The 22,786-nt window shown below is 40.1% G+C and overlaps 1 protein-coding gene across 1 annotated transcript in view; it reads right to left on the bottom strand.

Annotated features, from left to right (window-relative positions):
* The window catches only part of AUTS2 (activator of transcription and developmental regulator AUTS2), a 1,924,915-nt gene extending 1,903,838 nt beyond the window's left edge, over positions 1 to 21,077 (bottom strand). Inside the window, exon 1 of the mRNA XM_069226926.1 lies at positions 20,877 to 21,077. The gene's annotated coding sequence lies outside the window, so the exon portion shown is untranslated. The remainder of the gene's footprint in view (positions 1 to 20,876) is intronic.
* Positions 21,078 to 22,786: the final 1,709 nt, after the last annotated feature.

Raw genomic sequence — 22,786 nt, 5'->3', positions numbered from 1 at the left:
TGAGTGGCTGATCTGTGCCACGGCAAAGCCACTTTAGTGGTAGGGGGACCTGGTTGTAGTCTAACTGTGGATTCTGGAAAGGTACTCTTCAAAATGGTAATACATTATCAGTAACTACATCACTAGTCTCCCGGAAATGCTGGAGGGTGTCTCCCAGAATCTTGGAGGCACTGCACTCGCTTTTTGGTGAAAGACTTCCATTATTTCCATTTTTTTAAGGAATTGAACCAGCAGGGCATGGAGGCGAATCAGACACCATAGATTGTGTGTTTGCAATTCCACCATTTGTGGTTATCCTACCATCACTCTGTGGCAGATGTTATGCTTGATGCTGAGGTGACTGGCCTAAAAACCCAAAGAAATGAAAGGAATGTTTAGATTGCTTGGATTAATCTCATTCACTGGCCATTGCTTTGGTACCTTTACATTCCATCGTTTTCACCCACTATGCTTCCCTAGACAGACACTGGCCATATCCAAATTTGCCATAGTCCTGTTCCAGTAGGAACAGTTCATCCCAAGCTGCTAGGCAAGGTCCCCTCCAGCTGGGGAAATAGGTAACACTAGAACAGTCTGTGCCTACTTAGGCCTTGTCACTGAGGTACACCTTGTGTTATATGGCACTGAGTATAGGACCCATGTCTAGGCATAACTGTCAAACTTATTTCATTTAATGCAACAAAGACAAAACAAAGGAAGGAATGTTTGGCCAATGGAATAAGTCACAGCCACAATCAGTCCACAATTTATTCTTCTACTATACCCCACTAAACAGAGACAGGATATTTGCAAATCAGTCATGGTCCTGCACCGATAGGAAAAGCCAAGCCCAAACTGTCAGCCCAGGACTAGTGCAGGTGGGGCCACAAGCAACCCTAGACCACTTTCAGCATAGATAGGTCTTGTCAATGGGGTATAAACTGAGTCCTATGGCACAGTGAGCATAGGACTGACATTTGGACATGCAAGTCACACCTAGAACATGCACAGCAACAAAAAAAAAATAATGAACTGAATACTTGAATTAATCAGAGGCACTAGCCATCACTTGTGCCATTTTACCCACTATACCACAGTAGACAGAGACCACCATATGCGTATCAGCCATTGCCCTGCTCCATCGTGAACAGTTTATCTCGATCTGCCAGGACAAGAAACCTCTACATGGGTCTTGGCTGTCAGAATGTCCAAATTTTCTAGGTATCCCCCAAAGAGGAATGGACAGAGATGCTGGCACTTTTTATCAAATTTTCTATTATCATCCTTCTTTCTCCTCAGGCAGATAGTCTCTTTAGGCACATATTTATGTAACACTCCAATATTAAGTCACTTTGTCCTGCAGGCACAAATGCATCCTATGCTCACAAGAAAAACAACAAAAAGGAAGCATACAATAAAACATTTCTAAAGCAGATTCATTTTTCATGACATTTTACACTCTTTGTGTTCCTATCATAAAATGCTCAAATTCCCCAAGCAAAATGATATTCATTTTACTTTCAAAGGGATATCGGATAGCGTAAAAACAGAGAAGAAACAACATTAACTCTTTCCACATGTAGTTTTTAATTAAATGTCTCACAAAGCATTTCGCCACTGCAATCTGGTCCTAAAGTATGGAAAAGAAGTGAATCACCACTTGCTAGCAATCTGTCGAGTGCCTTAAAACACAAACCAACTTTCCTGCCCCTTCTACATTTTGCATGTCACAGAACCTCCTTACATGGGCATCTTTCAGACCAGATAAAGAGCTCAGAAGTAGACGACACTATAAACAAGGACAAGATTGTCAGGGACAATGAGGACCAGTCATCACAGTAATCATCTCATAACCCAAAATAGGCATAAAGATCCAAATTCTATGCCTACTACATCTCTCTCTAGTATTTCAGTCAATACAGTTCATCTCTACAAGTGTTAACAGGAAAAACACCCATTAAGATCAGTCTGGCCACACTCCATGTTAGAATGAGCTATGATACCAGTTGTATGGCACTCCGTGTTTCATGTCGTCTTGTTCTCTTAATATTGTAAGCACAGTCGGATTGCTCATTCTGTCACCTTGGCATTTCCCCAGTTGGCTCTAAGTTGGGGACTGATTTCAGAATGGGATGTACTGCTGTGACCCAGCCCTACCCCAACTGCCCCATGCAGGGTCAGGATTCCAGTCTGTCCTAACAATGTACATGGATACTACGTGTGTGGTTCGGGTGGGTTTGAGCAAGATCTTAAATATGAGACTTTAAATGAAAACATGGACTGGTTGGAACATTTATGATGAATGGTTCAATTGAAAAATGATTTCATGTTCACTGACATACACGAAGGAAAATATCATGATTGTATTAAAAAAGTTAATTATTTTAGCATTTGAAGTCATCATTGTAGAATGAATAATATTTCACTTTTATGTGCCATATCGTTGTACATGTGGAGACATAAACAAGGAAGGTTCAATGCAAACTAGATGACAATGTATTCGACCCAAAGTATTGGGGCAATACTCTCCTAGTGCCTTATTTGTGAATCCTAATTGATACAACTTTGTGTAATCGTATTTGTTCTGATTATTTTGTTCAGTGGTCCTGTTCTCTAACTGTGCAGCTGCTCTGGCAAATTCTTGTCAACAATCTGGCGCTGTTAACAATTCAATTCAGAAATAAAGGCTTTTATGTTTCTAATTTGGCACATGTTTGTAGGACTTTTGTTATTCTTATAAAATAGTAAATGAAACAAACTTAAGCATAAACCTTTCTGGCGAGAAGTAATAAAAAATACTGCATAGGGGCAGGACGGAAACGCCACTGTTTTCTAGTATCTAGCTCTAAATATAATTTGTAAAGAGGCCTGTTGTATACAGAGAGCAATGAAGCATCCCTGACATTATTTGACTAATAAAGGTAGTCTCAGGCAGACCTAAATCTAAAGATTAGCTCTGCAGTGGAGATCCTTCACAATTTGGCAACCATGGTGGTAGATTTGTAGCAGGTGAGACTTTGCCAGTGGCCTCAATTAGACTTGTAGTTCTTTTTTCAAACAGCAAGATTGCCATTTTGCTAACTGTAGGATAGTAACCTTGGCACGAGTCAAAATGCAACACTCTTTTGACTAGGAATGCCCATTCACATGCAAAGGTCTTCCTCAGCTCCTTTTTGAAAAACATGCAGGAAAGGGTCGACTTTCCAGCATTGGATCCGTGACTAGGGAACAGATTCGAATAGGCAACATTATATAAGATAGAAGCATTTAAGTAGCTGCATAGAATACCTATTTATTTTCTGTATTTTTCCATATTTCTATAAGTCTAGTGTTGGTGCCATTATGCCATGCTCTGAAAAGTGCTGCAAATTGATTCCAGTAATCCTTCCTAATTTTATGTTAAAAACAAATAGGCATTTTGCATCTATTTATTAACATTTTGCTCAAGAAAATAGGCATGTTCTCATTAGATATTGAAAACTGCCCAGCATTGTGGTTCCATATCTTTTGAAAGGAAAGCAATCTTTTATGCTATGCAATGTGGATTGTTTTTTAATGCATACTTCGTGAGAGTAAGGGCACATTTACAAGAATCTGATGCATTGTCATTGATTCGTCAGATTTCTTGCGCCTGCCACGCATTCCCTAACGACACCACGGATGCACAGTATTTACAATACAGAGTACCATGGCGCATGTTTTCACAGATGTGTCAGAATTTCTGATGCATCTGTTGGTGTTAAAATGATGCAACTCCAGCAATGTGAGGAGAGTCCCATAGGAAAAAGCCCTGCTTAAATTTTCCGCCTGCTCTGAGAAGGCAGTAATATTTTGCCGTGCGTGAAGTCATAGAATAACGCAGTGAAAAGTTGTACATTTCACTGCATCAGGTTCTATGTGGCTTTTTTTCATGGGAAGGCATACATTTTACCTGGTGCATGTATAATGTGACGCAGGGCTTTACAAACTGACACACTGGGCTCAATGCATCAGTTTGTAAACATGGAGCAGTGTAGTGCAAAAAAAAAATGACGCAGCATTTGCGCAAAGGCCTTGTAAATGAGACCCTAAGTCCTATTAGTGCTAAAAGGTCAAATGGGATATGAACAGCAGTAGATACTTCCGTTAAAAGAGATGGGTTTACAAATGTTTTCTCAAGTTGCCTTTATTTTTGATGATTCTGAGCAGGAATGCTGGTGCATTCCATAACAGGCTTCCCATAAAACAAATGCCTGATGGCAAAGCTTTCTATGCCCTGTACCTTTTGAGAAGGAATAATGAAGTGGTTTTTAAAGCTCTTCAGCCATTGTAATTGGTTTTCCTTGAAACAGTTAACATTATTATTGAGAAGGTCTGTGTCAGATAGAGAACACTGTAGTTGGTGAAAGCATTACTTCCTGCAATACAACCCCAAATGTTTATATTATTTCTATTGTTTTAATTAACCAATCAGAATTCCACAATGTTCCATTTTTAGGTATGTCATTAGGCAAGACCTTTTGATTTTACTAAACACTTATGTACAATAGACTTAGGCCCATATTTATACTTGGTTTGCGCTGAATTAGCGTTATTTGTTTTACGCTAATTCAGTGCAAACCTAATTGCATATTTATACTTTCGGCGCTAGACATGTCTAGCATCAAAGTTACGGAGCTTACATCATTTTCTGGAAGCGGAAACCTACCATGCGTCAATGAGATGCAAGGTAGGCGTTCCCGTGCAGAAAACGACGATTTGGCCTTAGCACCATATTTATCCCCTGTGCTAAAATCTAGCACGGGTGGATGGGGGCCTTAAATGATGCCCACTGGCGACTTGGTATGGCGTTAGCCGGTGGTAAACCTTTTGACACTAAACTGCGTTAGCGCAGTTCAGCGTCAAAAAGTATAAATACGGGCATAAGTCAAATGGGCTTTCAGCCACTTCTCTTCATCCATTGGTCTATTATTGTATCATTCACATTTGGCTCCCTCCCACTACAGCATATGGCAGTAGGTTAGCCTTCTTAAGCCACTAGTTAACTTCAGTTTGTGGGACTGCGATTTGGTCTTTCCCAAGGAGCGCATCCACACACAAGGTTGATCCCTTCAGTGTGTGAGTTTTATTTGTATTTTCTACTTACTTTAGTGTTGCTTTTTCGTTTGGAGCCTGATATGATAGCAGGACACTTTTGAAGTGAGCACTGGGAACATTCCAGCTTTCTCAGTTCCTGTCTCCTGTTTATGGTGTTGTAAATTAATTTTGGAGTGGCCTTTGTTTATCTGATTGCTATTATTTCACAGCATACCGGATTGTGTCCATTTGAAACTGTTATCCTCTTTTTACAATGCATGCAATGAAAAGTAATACATACACTGAAAGCGTCACTGTTATAGGCTATGAATTCATAAGCAGAAATTTCTGCAGAACACATTTATCCTGAACTCTGTTTCACCAATGTTTTTTTAATATACTTCGCCCAGAAAGAAAACACAGCTTTATCATGTTTGCAGCAGAGATGTAACACTTTTATTAAAAAATAAGTGAGGAGCAATTTGGGTTTTAGTATCTAATATTTTATATAGTGAACCTTAGAAAGAAACTGAAAAACTTATCAGTGCCTCAGTATCTGAAAATGGAATTTCAGTTATATTCATGCAAGGTTAAGATAGTTCATTTAGGATATAATCACTGATACCTTTTAAGCATGTTAAGAGAAGAATTATGTATGTACTCATGAGTCAGGGGGACAGCTCATAACAGTAGAATTAATTACACCTTTGTGTGGTTCTAAAAAAAGTTCTCAGTAAGCAATCCCGATTTGTAATGCAGTCTTTTTTTTGTTCTTTCTTTCTTTACTTCTTTCTGTCTTTCCCTCTTTGTTTCTTTCTCTCTCCCTTTGTTTCCTTCTATCCTATTTTCTAAATTTCCTATTGGCTTTGCTAATGCTTGTTGTTTCTGGAACAGTTGGTGATTGGCACCACCATAGCAAAGCATAATTGTAAAGTACCAGCAATGTCCCAGGTGGGGTAAAACGTATCCTGATGCTTTATAAATGCTGCAATCCGCACAAAAGAAATAGATTTGTCATTTTGTAACCAAATAAATGAATCAATTATTGTGATATTGTTACAGTGTACCAAATGATGTTTTACTGCATGGTCATCCCAGCATTTTGAATCTTCATGGACTCAGTAGCACAGGGATGATGTCTCTGTGCACTATGCATGCTATGACACCACCATACAGTGTCATAGGGCGTATGTTTTCCCATAAAATGTACCATAAATTTAAAGCAATCAGTGCATTTAATTTTACAGTGAGGCTGGTGTAAGCTGGTGCAGGAAATGCACCAGTGATGTGGAAGTTAAAGGCTATAGATGAGCCTCCGTATTTACACCAGTCACACGCGACTAAAATTTATGGCTCTGAGGAGAACATGACAAGGCAAGAAAGCTCCTCCACAAAAGCATGACCTGGCAGGCCACAGATTGCTACTTTGTAACTAGGCCTGACAAATAGCTGTTAGTAACTTTTCATTGTGGAGAAATACTTTTCTCAATTACTGAGTGCCTCACTTTGGTATAATAGGTAGATAGGTACACAATAAGTATTGAGTCTTGTGCACACCTAAGGATGATTTACCTAATATGCTAAAGTTGCATTTAATCTTGAAAGGGCATTTTCCTCTTGCATGGTTTGCCGCAATGGTTTTCAAGTGTAGGAAGTCATGATATAATTTGTCCCCCTCAGACCTTTTTCTTCTGGCATTTGAGGCCATGTAGGCCTTGTTGGCTACTTCTCCCTGCCTTTCTCTGCTAAATCTAAAACTTGGAAATTATTCGGTTACCGAGAAATTCAACTTTGTCCTTCCCAGAGAATTTAGGCCAAAAATTCTAAGCTTCAGTGCAAACTCAATAAAAGTGTATCTGACTTTGCATGATCCTCACCAGATACAGCTTTCTGCTCTGCAATGCTAAAGGACCTTAGGAAGTCAGAACAGTAACACGTTTCCCACAGTAAAAACATTTACCGGTATAACCCACTAGACTAATGTGACACAGTCTCCATCTTGGTGAGCCTGAAATTGTGCCTAAACACTGGTCCACTTCAAACTTTGATTTCACTGGCATTTTGTCAGTTCTACCTGCCTTTTGTCTTAAAACCTTAAAGATTATTTCTCTCTTATTCGCCTAACCCATTTGTACCTGGATTAGATAATTTATGGGCAGTTTTTTTTGTATCAGATAGACCTGGAAGGTTGATGTGATATCTCTAGATTGGGATGGTCCCACACCAAGAGCAAAACTCTCATTCTTGCGTCTTAAAGCCCTTCACAGGGATGAAAGTCTGAGAAAGAGCGTGCACCCTGTGTTATGAGACACCTTCAAAGGGATCTAAACTATTGTTCCTACTGCACCTTTGTATAAGTTTGCTCTTTTGTGAATTGTATCTAATTATGTGTGCATTAAAGCATCTTTTCCTTTGTAACCAATTTCAGATAGATTGTGCCCGGCTAACCGATAAGATAGCCACTGCAGTTGTCCCGCCATGTAATATGCCTTAAAAATAGGGCATCCCATTAAACCACCATCAAATTGTAATTGTAGCCTGGAGAGGCTAATTCTGCAGTGCCCCGACCACCAGGCAAGTTCCATTTGCATGCTGTTCAACTATAAAGAAATAAAGCAACCGTGGCAGCATAACCATTTTGGCAACGGACAGGTGACCTGCGACTGACAATGGTAGAGTGGTCCAGAAAGCAATTTGTGTTTTAAGAGAATTAATCGACCGTATGAGATTCTCATCTAGTAAATAAGCAGGATCCCGATATTTCTGTACCCCCAAGTATTTGAACACGCTAGGTGCAAACTGGAGATCCGCCTGGCTGAATCGTAGTGTTGGTTGTGCTGTTACTGGAGAAAAGAAATAGGCACAGGATTTATCTACATTAGTGTGTAGACCAGACAATCTACCAAAAGTACTCAATATATGGGTTATCCCATTCAGCCCCTGGTGGAAGTCCCTAATGTAAAGTTTTATATCATCCACATACAGAGATATAGCATGTGTCATAAGGCCTATAGAGATGCACCTCCCGGAGAGTTCTGTGGCAGATGGTGTGCAATAGGTTCAATTGCTAGCACACACAATAAGGGTGACAGTGGGCAACCCTGCGTGGTTCCACAATATATATTATAAGATTGCAAAATAATGGCACCGGCTTTGGCCCTCACCATGGGTTGTGTATAGAGTAGGCATATCCATTCTATGCAAAACTGGGGTATACCATATTGGCCAAGACTGCTAACATGAAGTCCCACTGAGAGTATCAAAGGCTTGATGCACATCCAAAGGTATGAAACCTGCATGCGGGTAGATTTCACTTGATATTGGCGGACGGGATATCCGTCACCGTTGTAATGGAGTAACCCCTCTACCAATATCTAAATCAGGCCCAAAGTCTATTTAGATGTGGAAATCTCTACCGACAAGCGTGATTTATAGTTTTTAGATATGTTGTCTCTTTGACTTGTCAGCATTAATGTGGCCTTCCTCAATTATTTTGCCTTCACTCCTCCTGTTTTGGCAAATTCATTTTTGCTGGCTTTAGGACTGCACAATTTACTACTGCTAACCAGTGCTAAAGTGCTTGTGCTCTCTACTTTAACCATGGTAAAAGTGCCTTCTACCCAACTGGCACATTTATAATCTTTTTAATCCCTTAGTAAAGTGGTACTACAAGTTCCCAGGGGCCCTAAATTAAATGATACTAGTGGGCCTGAAGCACTAATGGTGCCACTCACTTAAGTAGCTTTGAAACATTCCCCAGGCCTGGCATTGCAGCCTGTGTGTACAGATTTAAACTGCTATTTTGACCTGTCAAAATAAACTGTTTTTGAAGAAGTTGCTAGTGGCCAACTGGTTGACTAGTCCCAAGGCAAAGGTTTACTTGAATGCTCACTTCCTGCAAGTGGCAACATTACTCCAGCATGTGTATGTGTCAGTAGTGTTATTCAACTGCCTTGTATGTGGCAGCATTAATCCAGTTACAGCTACTGAAGGGATTTTTTACTCGAAATGCATTGAGCTTTGGTGGTGCAAGATGTTTATCACTTTATATGAACATGAATTGGAATTTACAATAGAATTGTTGTTGAGGTACAACAATGTTACAAAGATTTATATATCTAAACAAATAATAAAGAAGTGAAGCTGAAGAACTTTAATACACCTCTTCTGTTTTCATAAAGTTTTGTTTATTATTTTAACGTTCAAAAGCTTGCAGGTTTGATTCAGTAGTGCACATTGGGACTGGGCAACCAGGTGGCAACCAGCAATTTCTTCAAGTTTACTGCATGTGATGTTTGGACAGAGCACATACCAAGTCTGCACACCATATCAAGTAGTTTATTTGTCTCAAAGTTTGGTACAATTCAGTTAAAGAGAAGTGCAGTTCATGACTAACTCTGTTTTAAAATAAATCATTTGCAGGCTTAAACCTTCCTTTTTAGCACATATAAATCACCCATTGGGTAGGCCCTAAACAACCCAAAGAACTGAGTGTGTTGTATTTAGAAAGTTGGCCATGCACTTTAAGTTTTACATGAGTTGATAGTGATAAACTCTCAAATTAATCTTTGACTATTGCAAGGCCCTCTTCTGCCACATGATGGTTACTTCATTACATTTAATAAGTGTTCACTTTTGATTCGGAGCAGGTAGGAAAGTTATGTTTGATATCTGAGGACAACTCTTCAAGAAGAACTTCCCAGCTGTTATGCTGTCCTGCTGCGTAGAGGACTGCCCAGCTGCTCTGCTGCAAGAAGGACTGTTCTGCTGCCCTATTGCCTTAGGAAGAAAGACTCAATCTGCAGCCTTAACACAGGACCATCAGATTGGCTCCAAGAGATAGTTATCTGGTTTCCTGTTCTCAGGTACAGGCACATAACAGGTTCCTCTGTGCTGACACAACCCAATGCATCTTGACGCAGGACTGTGCATAGCAGGTTTAGTTCATCAGCATCACAAGCACTGACCCAGAGCAATACATCTTGATGCCAACAACCTGCCCATCTTGATGCATCTCGATGCACCTCAATTCCGGACTGTGCATTGCTGCTTCTGATCTGCAGCTTCACAAGCACCAACCCAGCACAACACATATTGATGCCAACAGCCAGCCTATCTGGATGCATCTGGGTTCAGGACCAATTCATCTCAAAGCAAGTTCTCGCACAGTGGCTTCATTGACCTCGATGCAGTGGGACTCATCTCAGTGCTGGACTCCACGTTGCAAGCTCCTGTCAACATCGACTCAGCAGGACACATCTCAGCTGCCGTTGACCGTTCTTCGATACCTGCATCACACAGGCTAATAAAAGGACTTTGCATCTTGATGCACCAGGACACAAGGTACTTTTAACAGTGGACTGAACTTAGTCCTCTCTCGGGGCCATGATTCATCACAGTCGGCTTGATTTTGTAACTTGGACCCAGTCCACTGCAACCAGAAAACCACTATTGGAGCTTTGTGCTTTTAGGCACTATTTTTTAACCTAAATCTTTCATATTACATATCTTCAGTTCCAATTGGGTTTTTGTAATTTTGGTGTTAAAAAAAATAATAAGTTAGTAAAATGTACTCTATATTATGGTGTGGAATTTTTCTTGTGTTGTGTTTTCACTTTAAAAACTCAGTGTGCTGCATAAATACTCAGGCTTGCATTAAAATCTATACTAAATATTGCAGCACAAGAGTTGGTCCCTGAGAAAGGCAATGCCTGGACAATAATGTTTTCCACTTCTGACATCCTGAGGCCACTGAGTGGTAGATGAGCCAGACGATTTTTTAGTGTGCGTGGAGTTTTCCTAAAAGAATGTCACAATGAAGGAAGGCACAATTCCAGAGTATAAGTAATTTTATGGCAGACAGTTAGCTCTCCATGCTCTCAGTACAGTACTCACATGTGCACATCCTAATAATGTTCCTACATCTGCACTGAGCAGTTGTGCATGTGTGAGTCCCTAACTCACTTTTGGATGGGGTCTTTGGTTGGCAGTCAGGTTACCCCCTGTCCAAGCAAGGACCCTTACTCTAGTCAGGCTAAAAGAGAATCACCCTCAGCTAACCACTGCTTACCCGCTAGGTAGCTTGGCACGAGCAGTAGGCTGAACTAGATTGCTAGGTGTAAATTATTTGTGCCAACACACACAGTAACTCAAAGTAACTCAATGAAAACACTACAAAATGACACAACATAGGTTTAAAAAAAAGAGAGAATACTTATCTAAACAACACAAGACCAAAACGATGAACATCCACAATACACAAGTCAAATTATCACTAAAAATGCAAAAAGAGTCTTCATGTAATTTTAAGCCAACGCTAACGCTGTTAGCGTGAAAATGTACCTTGAGTGTGTCAAAAATAACCATGCAAGGGTGAGCGTGCGTCAAAAAGGGCTTTTGATGTGTCGATTTCACTCATGAGTGAGACCTGGGGTCGTTTCTCCTTTAGTCGGGTCGGTGTGAGTCGTTTCTTCTCTCTGCAGGACAGCGTTGAGTCAATCTGGTCAGCACTCTCGGGTCCGGGTCTTGTGTCATTTTTACACCCCCAGCGGTGTTTGCGTCTGAAATCCAGCCGCACGATGATCCGAAAACCACGCAGCGCGGGTTGCGATCTCACCAGCCTCCGTCAGCGATGCTGTGCATAGTTTCTCCTGCTTCGGGTGTCGATCTGCGGGTCGCGTTGCAGGCGATTGTCGATGATCAGCCACAAGCCGGCGGCGCATCGGTTTTCAGCCGCGAAGCCGGCGGCGCGTCAATTTTTCAGCTACAGATCGGAGTCGCGTCAATCTTTTCCCCGCACAGCGGTCTGTGCGTGGATGTCTCACTCTTGGGCTGCCAGCTTCTCCTTTCAGGGTCCCAGGAACTGGATGGGCACCACTTGGCAGAGTAGGAGTCTCTCCAGAGACTCCAGGTGCTGGTAGAGAGAAGTCTTTGCTGTCCCTGAGACTTCACATAACAGGAGGCAACCTCTAAATCAAGCCCTTGGGGATCTTCACAAGAAGGAATGCAACACAAAGCCCAGTCTTTGTCCTCTAGCACATGCAGAAGCAGCAACTGCAGGGTAGCTCCACAAAGCACAGTCACAGGCAGGGCAGCTCTTCTTCCTCATCTCTTCAGCTCTTCTCCAGGCAGAGGTTCCTCTTGGTTTCCAGAAGTGTTCTAAAGTCTGTGGTTTTGGGTGCCCTTCTTATACCCATTTTGCCCTTTGAAGTAGACCTACTTCAAAACAAAGTCTCTCTTGTTTGTGAAATCCTGCCTTGTCCAGGCCAGGCCCCAGACACACACCAGGGAGTTGGAGACTGCATTGTGTGAGGGCAGGCACAGCCCTTTAAGGTGTGAGAGACCACTCCTCCCCTCCCTTCTAGCACAGATGGTTCATCAGGAAATGCAGACTACTCCCAGCTCCCTTTGTGTCACTGTCTAGTGAGAGGTGCAACTAGCCCAGCTGTCAAACTGATCCAGACAGGGAATCCACCAACAGGCAGAGTCACAGAAATGATTTAAGCAAGAACATGCCCACTTTCTAAAAGTGGCATTTTCAAACACACAATCTTAAATCAACTTTAATAAAAGGTGTATTTTGAAATTGTGAGTTAAGAGACCCCAAACTCCATGTCTATCCGCTCCCAAAGGGAATCTACACTTTAATCATATTTAAAGGTAGCCCCCATGTTAACCTATGAGAGGGGCAGGCCTTGCAACAGTGAAAAAATTAATTTAGCAATATTTCACTGTCAGGACATATTAAACACATTACTGTATGTCCTACCTTAACCATACACTGCACCCTGCCCTTGGGGCTACATAGGGCCTACCTTAGGAGTGCCTTACATGTAAGAAAAGGGAAGGTTTCGGCCTGGCAAGTGGGTTCACTTGCCAAGTCGAATTTACAGTTAAAAACTGCACACACAGACACTGCAGTGGCAAGTCTAAGACATGATTACAGAGCTACTTAGGTGGGTGGCACAACCAGTGCTGCAGGCCCACTACTAGCATTTGATTTACAGGCCCTGGGCACATCTATTGCATTTTACTAGGGACTTGCTAGTAAATCAAATATGCCAATCATGGATAAACCAATTACATACACATTTTGTATAGGAACACTTGCACTTTAGCACTGGTTAGCAGTGGTAAAGTGCACAGAGTAACAAAAACAGCCAAAACAGAGTCCAACACACATCAAGAACCTGGGAAACAGAGGCAAAAAGTTAAGGGAGGCCACACCAAGGATGAAAAGTCTAACAGACTGCATCTCTGAATATGGGACTGTTTATTGACTGATCCTTGAAACCATCCATCCAACCACCTTGAAGAGGTGTCTGTGGGGTTAAGCAAATATCTGCCACCTCTTCGATGCAGATATTCAACTGATAACCTAACACATTTGTAAGCACATGTTCACCCCTTCAGGCATCTTGGTTCTGAATAGCAGAGGTATATTATTAGTCAACTCAACAGTAAGCATTAAACCAAACTCAGAAATAAAAGACTGAGTTGACTCACTAGGATTTGAGACTGTGACCTTGTGGTCTATCACAATCTCCTAGAGTGGATGCATGGGTTCATTGCGCCCTAGACACAGCTTAATCCTGTTGATTGTATGCCTGCACACATGCTTTAGTAATATGAACTTGCACATGTCCTCATTGTCGTGCACCACGCCCCAAAAAATGACAGAAATAGTCTCTGACACATTGGGAAAAACCCTTCTGTGCCTATTTCCGCAAAACAAACAGCAGTATGCACCACTTCAATAAGGGTTTCCTTTTTTGCCACTGTTGACGTGATCCATACTTGGCATAAGATAAAAAGGAAAAAGTATCCGCACTGCACTGGACAGCCATTGATGGCAACTGATCTTAAATTCATGAAGAGATTTCCCCTAACAATATACCAATTTTAAGACTGTCTGATGCAATCTTTTTCTGCTCTTGTGGTATCCTATGATGGCAAAATAAGCATTCAATGTCCTTCAGTAGCCACAAATCACCTGGGACTAAAAATAGGAGATCTGGTTGACATAATGGTGGCAGACGCATCCACTAGCCACTATGCCATATTTAGTCATTAGCAGTTGAAACTTACTTTCTTTAAAGATTCCTTGAGCTAAGACTTTCACAGTCAATGTATACTATTCTTTCTCTTTTCATAGGTGCTGGAATTCATTTTAAGGTATGGTGATACCAGACAAAAAATGAATACACATGCTCAGCCAAGCACAGCGAGTGATGTGTGTTTTCAAAGTAGAAATTATATATCTCTTCTGTCCATAGATGTGGGTATCAATGGTACAGCAGGTCCCATGGCATCAGGGCACGGCCAGCAACAGCCCTTCTGAACTCAAATTTTTGATGCTGTACTTACTTCAGAAAGGGTTATGGGACCATTTCTCTTTCATGGTTTGAGGCCCATGGCACTCTTGCCACACCACTTTGTCTGTTTTGTTTCTATAAAGCTGAGATCTGTTTCTTTCAGTGGATCCCCTTCACTTGAAAACAGAAAATTAAGTGCCATCTCTGATCCACAATCAAGCTTCTCCCATCTGGTTACTGTTACCTCGTTAATGCTATTCAACCCATCTCATGTTATGTTATGTAATGTCATCAGTGTTTTTATAGTGTGGTAATCACCTGTGAGGGTATCAGGCAGTCTGTAGCAGGTGTATGAGGCCAGCCGTGTGGTCTTACTAAAAAAGCCATCTCTTTAGCTTCTTGCAAAGTCAAGAAGGGAGGAGGATGCTCTAATTTGTTGTGGGTGGTCATTCCAGGCTTTAGGGGTCAGGTAAGAGAAGGCATGGCCCCCTGCTCTGCTTTTGTGTATGCGTGGGGTGTGTGCTGGTGAGAGCCCGGCAGAATTGAAGTGTCTGGAAAGTTGATGTAAGTGAATATGGTTGTTCAGGTAGGCAGAGCCAGTGTTGTGGACAGCATTGTAGGCATGGGTGAGGAGTTTAAAGTGTATCAGGAGCCTGTGGACTTCCCTAAGGTGTGGTGTGACGTGGGCTCAGCATGGGAAGTTGAGGACTAGTCCGGCTGCTGCATATTGGATGGTCTGCAATCTTCTTGTGACCTGGTTGGTAATCCCGGAGTACAGGGTGTTTTTATATTCTAGTCTTTTGGTGACAAGGGCTTCATTGATCATTTCAGTGGTGTTGTCTGGCAACCACTTAATGATTTTCTTCAAGATCTTTAGGGTGTTGAAGTAGGCCGAGACCACGGAGCTCACTTGGAAGGAAATTTCTAGTTTCCTTGGAAATCGCTCCACTGCTCATGTGGGTAGGTTGTGGTATATACCGGCGGTATACACATACGACAAATAAGAAAATAACAAAAAATGGCCACCGAAGTGTGCAATATAATCATTTTATAATGTTTTATGTTTTCCTCTGATCTATGCCTAGAGAAATTGTAATGCCGTTTCTCAGATACACTTTTTATATTCTATTCTGGCTTTCATTTATCATGAAAGGGACAACAAAAAAACATTTAGTTCAACAAAGTGGCCTGGTCTTAGATGGTTACAAATTCTGTCGACAACTGCATTTTGACATCTTCAAAAGACATGTTGAAAGAAAAAGAGTAAAATTATATGGAGAACATCATTCTAATTCGATGTAATATTATTCAGAGCACAATGCACTGCATGGAAGAATGATGGCATGTGATGTGCTGAGCCTTTGTAGATGAAGCTTGTAAATGAATGCAAGAAAAACCTCCAAGGAACATTCCTCATAGGGGGGTGAGGCTTTTCAGTAATGTTTCATCAATTAAAAACTGTAAATCTTAACTCTAATTACTGTCAAGGAGAAAACTGTAACCACAAGGCTTGTAGACGAAACAGAGCTGTGAGGCAGCTTGATTCTTCATGCATGTATTGTATCTATATATTGGCATTTATATAGCACAACCCTGGCTACGAAGCAATAGAGCACTGTAAACTACTTAGAGGAATGGGAGACAGTATATAAATCTTCAAGGTAGTGAACATCAAGTGGGATTACACAAATACAATGCATTCTGCGGTTTTTTAATCAGGGGAATTGAGTGCTTTGCCCAGAATCACACGATGTGGAATCAAGCACTGATGCTGGGATTCAAACTGGACCTTTGGGGTCTGTTGCACATTGGTCGACTTTGCACTACATATACATTTTAACCGCATTGGCAAACTCAAGAGAGACTTTTGGCATTGTGTGTTTGGTCATAGGTTTTAAACAACTTTATTGTTGGCAGTCCTCTCAGTCCTATCCAATATGTGAAAAAAACAGACTTAAGTCACAAATATTTTTGATCTTAAAAGTTGGCACTAAAAGCCGCTATTCTGTGTGATGATGTGCTCATGTGAAAGGCGAGAATGACATAACTTACAGTGAAGTTATCAAGTGGCTGAAGTGAACTGTCCTACTGTCCCATGCAGTAGGCTTTAACAGACGGAAGAACAATATGAATGACACAACAACCGACCAATGGGTGAAGAGGGATGGCTTAAAGCCCCTAAAAGTAAGGACATTGTATATATATTTTAATAACACCATAAGGTTTTGTCGTCCCTGAAACTGGATCAAAAGCAATTAATATTTCCATATGTTTTGTTCAAAGGAAAATTGCCAATTATATTATTGAATTACTAAACCCCTTAAGGAAGGTCTGCATACAGTAATTTTGATAAGTTTCATGTCTTTCAAGATTCTCTATTCGTGTGTGATTTCTACACAAGCTTTAGCAGATTCAGAGCTGACGTTCTGTCCCTGAAGATTTCAAGTTGAAGGACATTCCTATAATCAGGTAAAAGACGAATATGAACCAGAGTAATGTCAGTCCACCAACTCATCTTACCCAGACACTCTTGATGTATTAATACCACGCGGGTGCTTGGGAATCGCAACACAATTCTGAGCTGTGCTTACAGGCTTCTGTAATGGAGACTGAGAGAAAATGCCCTTTTTGGCAGGGGCACCACTGTTTTTTGATGAATTATTTTTCTGCTTTTCACAAATTGCACTGATGTCTAATGCACAGAGTCTGTGCTCTGACCCTTAAAACATGTAAATATTAGCGACTCTCTGATCAGCATATTTAACTCTTCTGTAAGGCTGTAGTATACAGGGATGAAATTACACCCAAAGCACTGGATGTTAAACGTCACCTGCAGAAGCCATCACTACTAGTGTGACAAGGGAAACATGGCTTCATGCCTACCAATGTAACCTAATTCTTGCTAACAAAACAGATGGACAGGGGATCACAGAGCAATACACATTAACAAAACAACTGAGCAAGACAAAAAAAATGTGCTCTAATAACACAATACACGTACAGTGCAACATAAATACAATGGACTTCAACAGAATAGAGCATAGCAAAATAATTACTGGGGAACACACTACGGCAACACAACAACATGGCACAAAACTGTTTCACAGCAATGCAGAAATGAAAATTAACATAACAACTACACAACAATGTTGGTTGTTGTGTTGGTATATTTATGAACTGTGTTTGATGTAGTTTGGAGTTGTGCTCTCTGGTTATATTGTGTTTATGTTATTGTCTTGTCATGTTATGTTTATTTGTTGCTTTGTGTGGTGGTGTGGGGTGATGTTGTAATATGCTAGTATTTTGTGCTTTTCTTAAGTTTTGTGTTTTCTTAAGTGTTGTTGTCTTGATGGTGTGTTGTACTGTTTGCCAAACATGAATGAAAAGCCCACTTTAATAATCAAGCAGTAAGAGATGTTTGCACCACACACTGTGCTATTCATTATTGAAGGTATGTAATTATGCCTGCCAAAAATGTTTTCTGATCAGTCCCTAGATGTTTATAAATCACATTTTATGGTTGATAAAACTTATTTTGGCACCAGTAAACATCATATTTTCCATTGTAAGTAACTACATAGATTCAATTAGGTGACTATGACAACATACAAACATCACACCACATCAGAAACGAGGACAAACTTACCTTGACAGCATTCATACCAAACAAGTATTAGCAAAGCCAAAAGGCCTGGCATGGTCAACAAAAATGTTTTATGGTCTCAAAAATTGACACAGCACCATAGTGCTCCCTGGTTCTTAAGGGAACTACTTTGTGTGTTGATGTGTTCATTGTAAAGGGCAGCATGCTATTAGGGCATCATGCCATAAATCATTCCATAAATCATAGTGAAGCCAGCCAATGGCTGAAGTAGGCTGATGCATTGCCCCTTGGAGCTTGAGTATATATGAAGAAAAAACGGAATGACTCAAACACGGTCAAATGAATAAAGTGTGGCTGAAAACGCCTGTAAAAAAGTATGTCACACAGATCATTTTAGTAAAAATAAAAGGGCTTGGCTAGCACAGACCTAAAAAAACAATTGTTCTGCCATTAGCTCTCAGCCTCTTGCATTTGAGAAGGAGAGAATGAAGGATGGAAAGAAGGTAGGAGAGAAAGAAGGAAATAAAGAAGAGAAGAGAAGAAGGAAAGATAGGAGGACAGAAAGAAAGAAGGAAAAAAACAATAAGGCAAGAAAGCATGCAAGAAGGAAAGAAGGCAAAAACAAATGAAAGAAGGAAAGAAAGAGGGGAAGGAAAGAAAGCAAGAAAGAATGAAAGAAAAGGAAGGGAAGGGAAGGAAAAAGGATTAAAGAAAGAAAAATAATGGAAAGGAAGGAATGAAGGAAAGAAGGGAATAAACAAGAACACAAAAAAAGAAGGAAAGAAAGAACGCAGGAAGAAAAGTTGAAAGGATAGATGGAAATAAAAAAGGAAAGAACGAAGGACAGGAAAAAGAAGGAAGAAATGATGAGAAGACCGAAGAAAAGAAGGAAAGAAAGAAAAAATAAAAGAAAAAATAAGGAATGGAAGATTAGAAGCAAAGAAAGCAGATAAGCAGGTAAGAAAGAAAGGAAATAAATAAACAAAGAAAGAAGGGCAAAGGAAAGAAGAAGGAAAGGAAAGAAAAAGGAAAGGAAAAAAGAAGATAAAAAAGCAGGAATCAAGAAAAAAGAAAGGAAGAAAGACAAAAAGAAAGAAAGAAAGAAAGAAAGTAAGTAAGAAAGAAAGAGAGAAAGAAAGCAAGAAAAGAAGAAAGAAAGAAAGAAAGAAAGAAAGAAAGAAAGAAAGAAAGAAAGAAAGAAAGAAAGAAAGAGAGAAAGAATGAATGAACTAGAAAGTAAGAAAGAAGGACACTGAAAGAAACAAGGACAGAAGGAAGAAAATAAATGAAGAAAGAAGTAAGAAGGAAATACATTTAAAAACTGTAGCAAGTACTACAAATTAAACACAATAAAAGTTGATTTTCTTCCTGGGCAAAGTTTATGAAAGAACCTTTGGTACAATTGAGTCCAGAATAAATGTGTTCTGATGAATTGTCCATTTATGAATTCAAATGTATTTATTGATGTTTTTGGGTTCTGTACTATATGCATAGTAAAAAGCGAATAACCTAATAAAAACAGTTTCAAATGCTGCAATCTGTTACTCTGTGAAATATTACCAGTCGGATAAACAAAGGGCACTTCAAAGGGAATTTACAATAGCATTGGTAGGAGGCAAGAACTGATAAACATGGAATGTGGCCTGTTCTCATATATGGTAGAAAGATCCTGCTTTCCCCCAATAGGCTCTAAACATAAAGGCAATACTAAAGTAATTTTAAAAATAAAAAACAACACCCACATGAAAGGGAACTACCTTGTTTGAGGATATGCTCATTGTGAAAGAGCAAAATGCAGTCACGTAAAATAAAGCTAATCAGTGGATGAAGTAGGCTGACCCCGTGCCCCATGCTGTATACTGTAGTGGGCAGAAGGAAAATGTGAATGACAGACCAACGGGTGAAGAGAGGTGGCTGAAAGTCGCTTTAAGTAGGTATATTATAGATGTAATTTTAGTAAAATCAAAAGGTCTTGGCTAACACCAGACCTAAAAATTAGTTTGAGGAGTAAAACATTTGAAGTTGTTGCAAAATCCTCCAGCAGGGCTGGCTTTTGTGCTGGTAGCTCCAAGTGTGACAATCTTTATAGGCATCCAACCAAATTATCTCGATCTCCATGGATTCCCTCACTACCAACCTCAAACAGTGCCCCCATCACTCCATAGCCCCTCACTGACATACATTTTACTTTTTATAGCGCTTCCCATGGTTAACTCATAGTGAGTGATTTGCAAGGTATACGTTCTTTGCAGCAGTTACACTAACCTTCTGCTCTACTTCATGATGATTCAAAACTGCCACTAGACAAAACTTCGATCAATAAGCAACATGAACATTAGACACCAGATTTTATTTTAACATTTTTTGTTGACTGAAAACTGCTGGACACACAAGGAACTCTGCAGCATGCGTTTTTAAACCATAAGTTATTGTAAAACACAGTCCCCTCACAATTTCGAAAATGGCTCAAATGAAAGTATAAAAACAATACAAGAAGTTTACAATCAAGGCGTTCAAAATTATGGACTATTGGTAGATTTCAAAAATATCTGCTAGACTTTGCCACACCATGCATTAAACCATTTCAATAGTTCTATCTTCAGTGAAAGTAATGATCTGGAAATCATTAATTAATATACATCCATGCTCTGATATTTCACGTGTAGTGCCTAAAAAATCATCATTCTAGAAGCCGGGAATGATCAATTCTTAAAGTTTTGTCAGACAGCAAGCTATTTCTTCTAGATTAGAGCTTCACAAAGAAGCAGAACTTCGCTTCAATATACATAGAAATCCCGTGCCAAGAACTGCCATGACAAATTGCAAACCTGGTATAGAATTGGAGCTGCTGTTACGAGCTCTGTCTATTAACTTAGGACTTAAATTGCAAGTTCTCCATGGAGAACCTATTAAAAAAGTCTTACCTGTCTATGACTTTTCTGAAATCTCTTCTTGCCAAATTGTTGACACACGTTGCGGTCATTTTCTCGATCTGAGCTATAGTTGTAGAAGTTGTGTCTGTTTTTTCTTGGGTGGCAGTTCAATCCATTGGTGACTCCTTTTAGTTTCTTCTTTCCGAGCAGGCTCTGACGTTTTTCAGGGCGTTCCAGAGGGGCAAGGGCAATGTCCTTCTGAAAAGAGAGGAGAACTTCACTGTAAAACAAGGTACTGTTATTCTAGTACAACCCAGCGATTGCATTTTCACTGAGGACACACATTAAATTTCAGGTGAGATGTTACTTTGTGTCACTTGTAGTTCACTACTATGTCCCATTCCCATCAACTCGTTCCCATCCCTCCACTTTACATCATGTTGAATAGTAGTCCCTTCCCTCCACTTTACATCATGTTGAATAGTACTTCCACCATCTTCACATACATCTTGTGTCCATCTACCGCTACATTTACTGCCCCAATATGCTTCAGCGAATATAATGGCATGTGCATGCAATGGGAACAAAAGATCTATTTATAATAGTATAATCTACTTTCAATAGCATTAAGACCTTTATCATATTTACTCACTAGATGTTACAAGATAAACCATACCGGTCTACTCTAAATTCACTATACTTAGTAATATAATCACTGTTGGACAGCTAGTTGAGTGTAGCAAAAACAATCACATATCAAAACTACTGGCCAGGAAAAATAGGTATGGAGTAAACACCAATTCAAGAAATCTTCATTCGGCCAAATATGGCCATAAAAGACAAAATTCAATATGATAATCAAGTTTAAAAAGGATAAGATTACACAAAGATTAAAAGGTGCAAAGACATCCGCATCACAACTGTTCCAAAGGGGAATTCGCTTAGTAGGCCTGAGTACAACCAAGTCACCCAACAGCATATAAAACAGATATAATTATAAGCACTTGGTGGTGCTCATATAAAGTGCAAGGTGCATGATAAGAAATATAAAAGTTCATTGTTAGGACAAAAATAATCAAAATGAACTAGAATACCCAAAGGTTAAAATGTATATTGAATTGGTACTACAGTGGAGTAAAAACAGTTTAACACAGAGCAATGGTGGCTGAATACGCGTAGGCCAAACCCTCTGTTTTATGGAAGGCCACATGATAATGATAATATGCCCTGTTCGCCAAGCAACTCATTGATCAGCAAAATAGTGACATCCACATGAAGGATTAAGAAAACAGCTCCTTCATATCTGGCAAACAACCTGTTAATTAAAGCTCATTGCCCTTTGTACAAAAAGAGTAAGTTGATAGTTCTGCATTCTTTATTGAAGACATGCCTCCTTTTTTGACCCAAGAGCATCCACAGCATATGAAATACAGCTTACCTGGCTTCCAGGCCAGGTAAGTTCTCAGCTGAAAGAAGCTCACTCCAGGAGAAAAAAGTAAGGGTACATTGAGGACTTTCAAAGTGGTCATTTGCTGAGATGATCTTTTCCACTTTGTCGTATTAAAACATGTGAACCATCATCAATATGGAAGTCAGTCCCCTATCTGAGGAACCATATATACTCATCAGTGTGATCTATCTGCTAAATAATTGATCTTTAGAAGTGTGGTCACTGGAAATCATATTCTCTTGGTGCCACTTCAGTTTCTAGACACCCACACCTGTAGAGCTTTGTAGCACTTGAGTTTTCACTTCCAATTGCCTATGAGCCAGAAGTGTTCTTACTAAAATTAGGTAGATCTACTACAGACTATTTGGCAGCGACACAATCTCTTGAATTTATTTGAAACACACTTACTAAGCTTTCTTTGCACAGACACTCTTGTCATCAAAGAGACAAAGCCTGGCCATCATCAGCAGTGATGGAAGGTAGTTGTTTGTTTCGCCTGCATGGTAGGTGC

This window comes from Pleurodeles waltl, chromosome 3_2 (assembly GCF_031143425.1).
Source record: "Pleurodeles waltl isolate 20211129_DDA chromosome 3_2, aPleWal1.hap1.20221129, whole genome shotgun sequence".
Lineage (NCBI taxonomy): Eukaryota > Metazoa > Chordata > Amphibia > Caudata > Salamandridae > Pleurodeles > Pleurodeles waltl.
The sequence above is the reverse complement of the archived record's forward strand: the minus strand, read 5'-3'. Positions and strand labels throughout refer to the sequence as shown.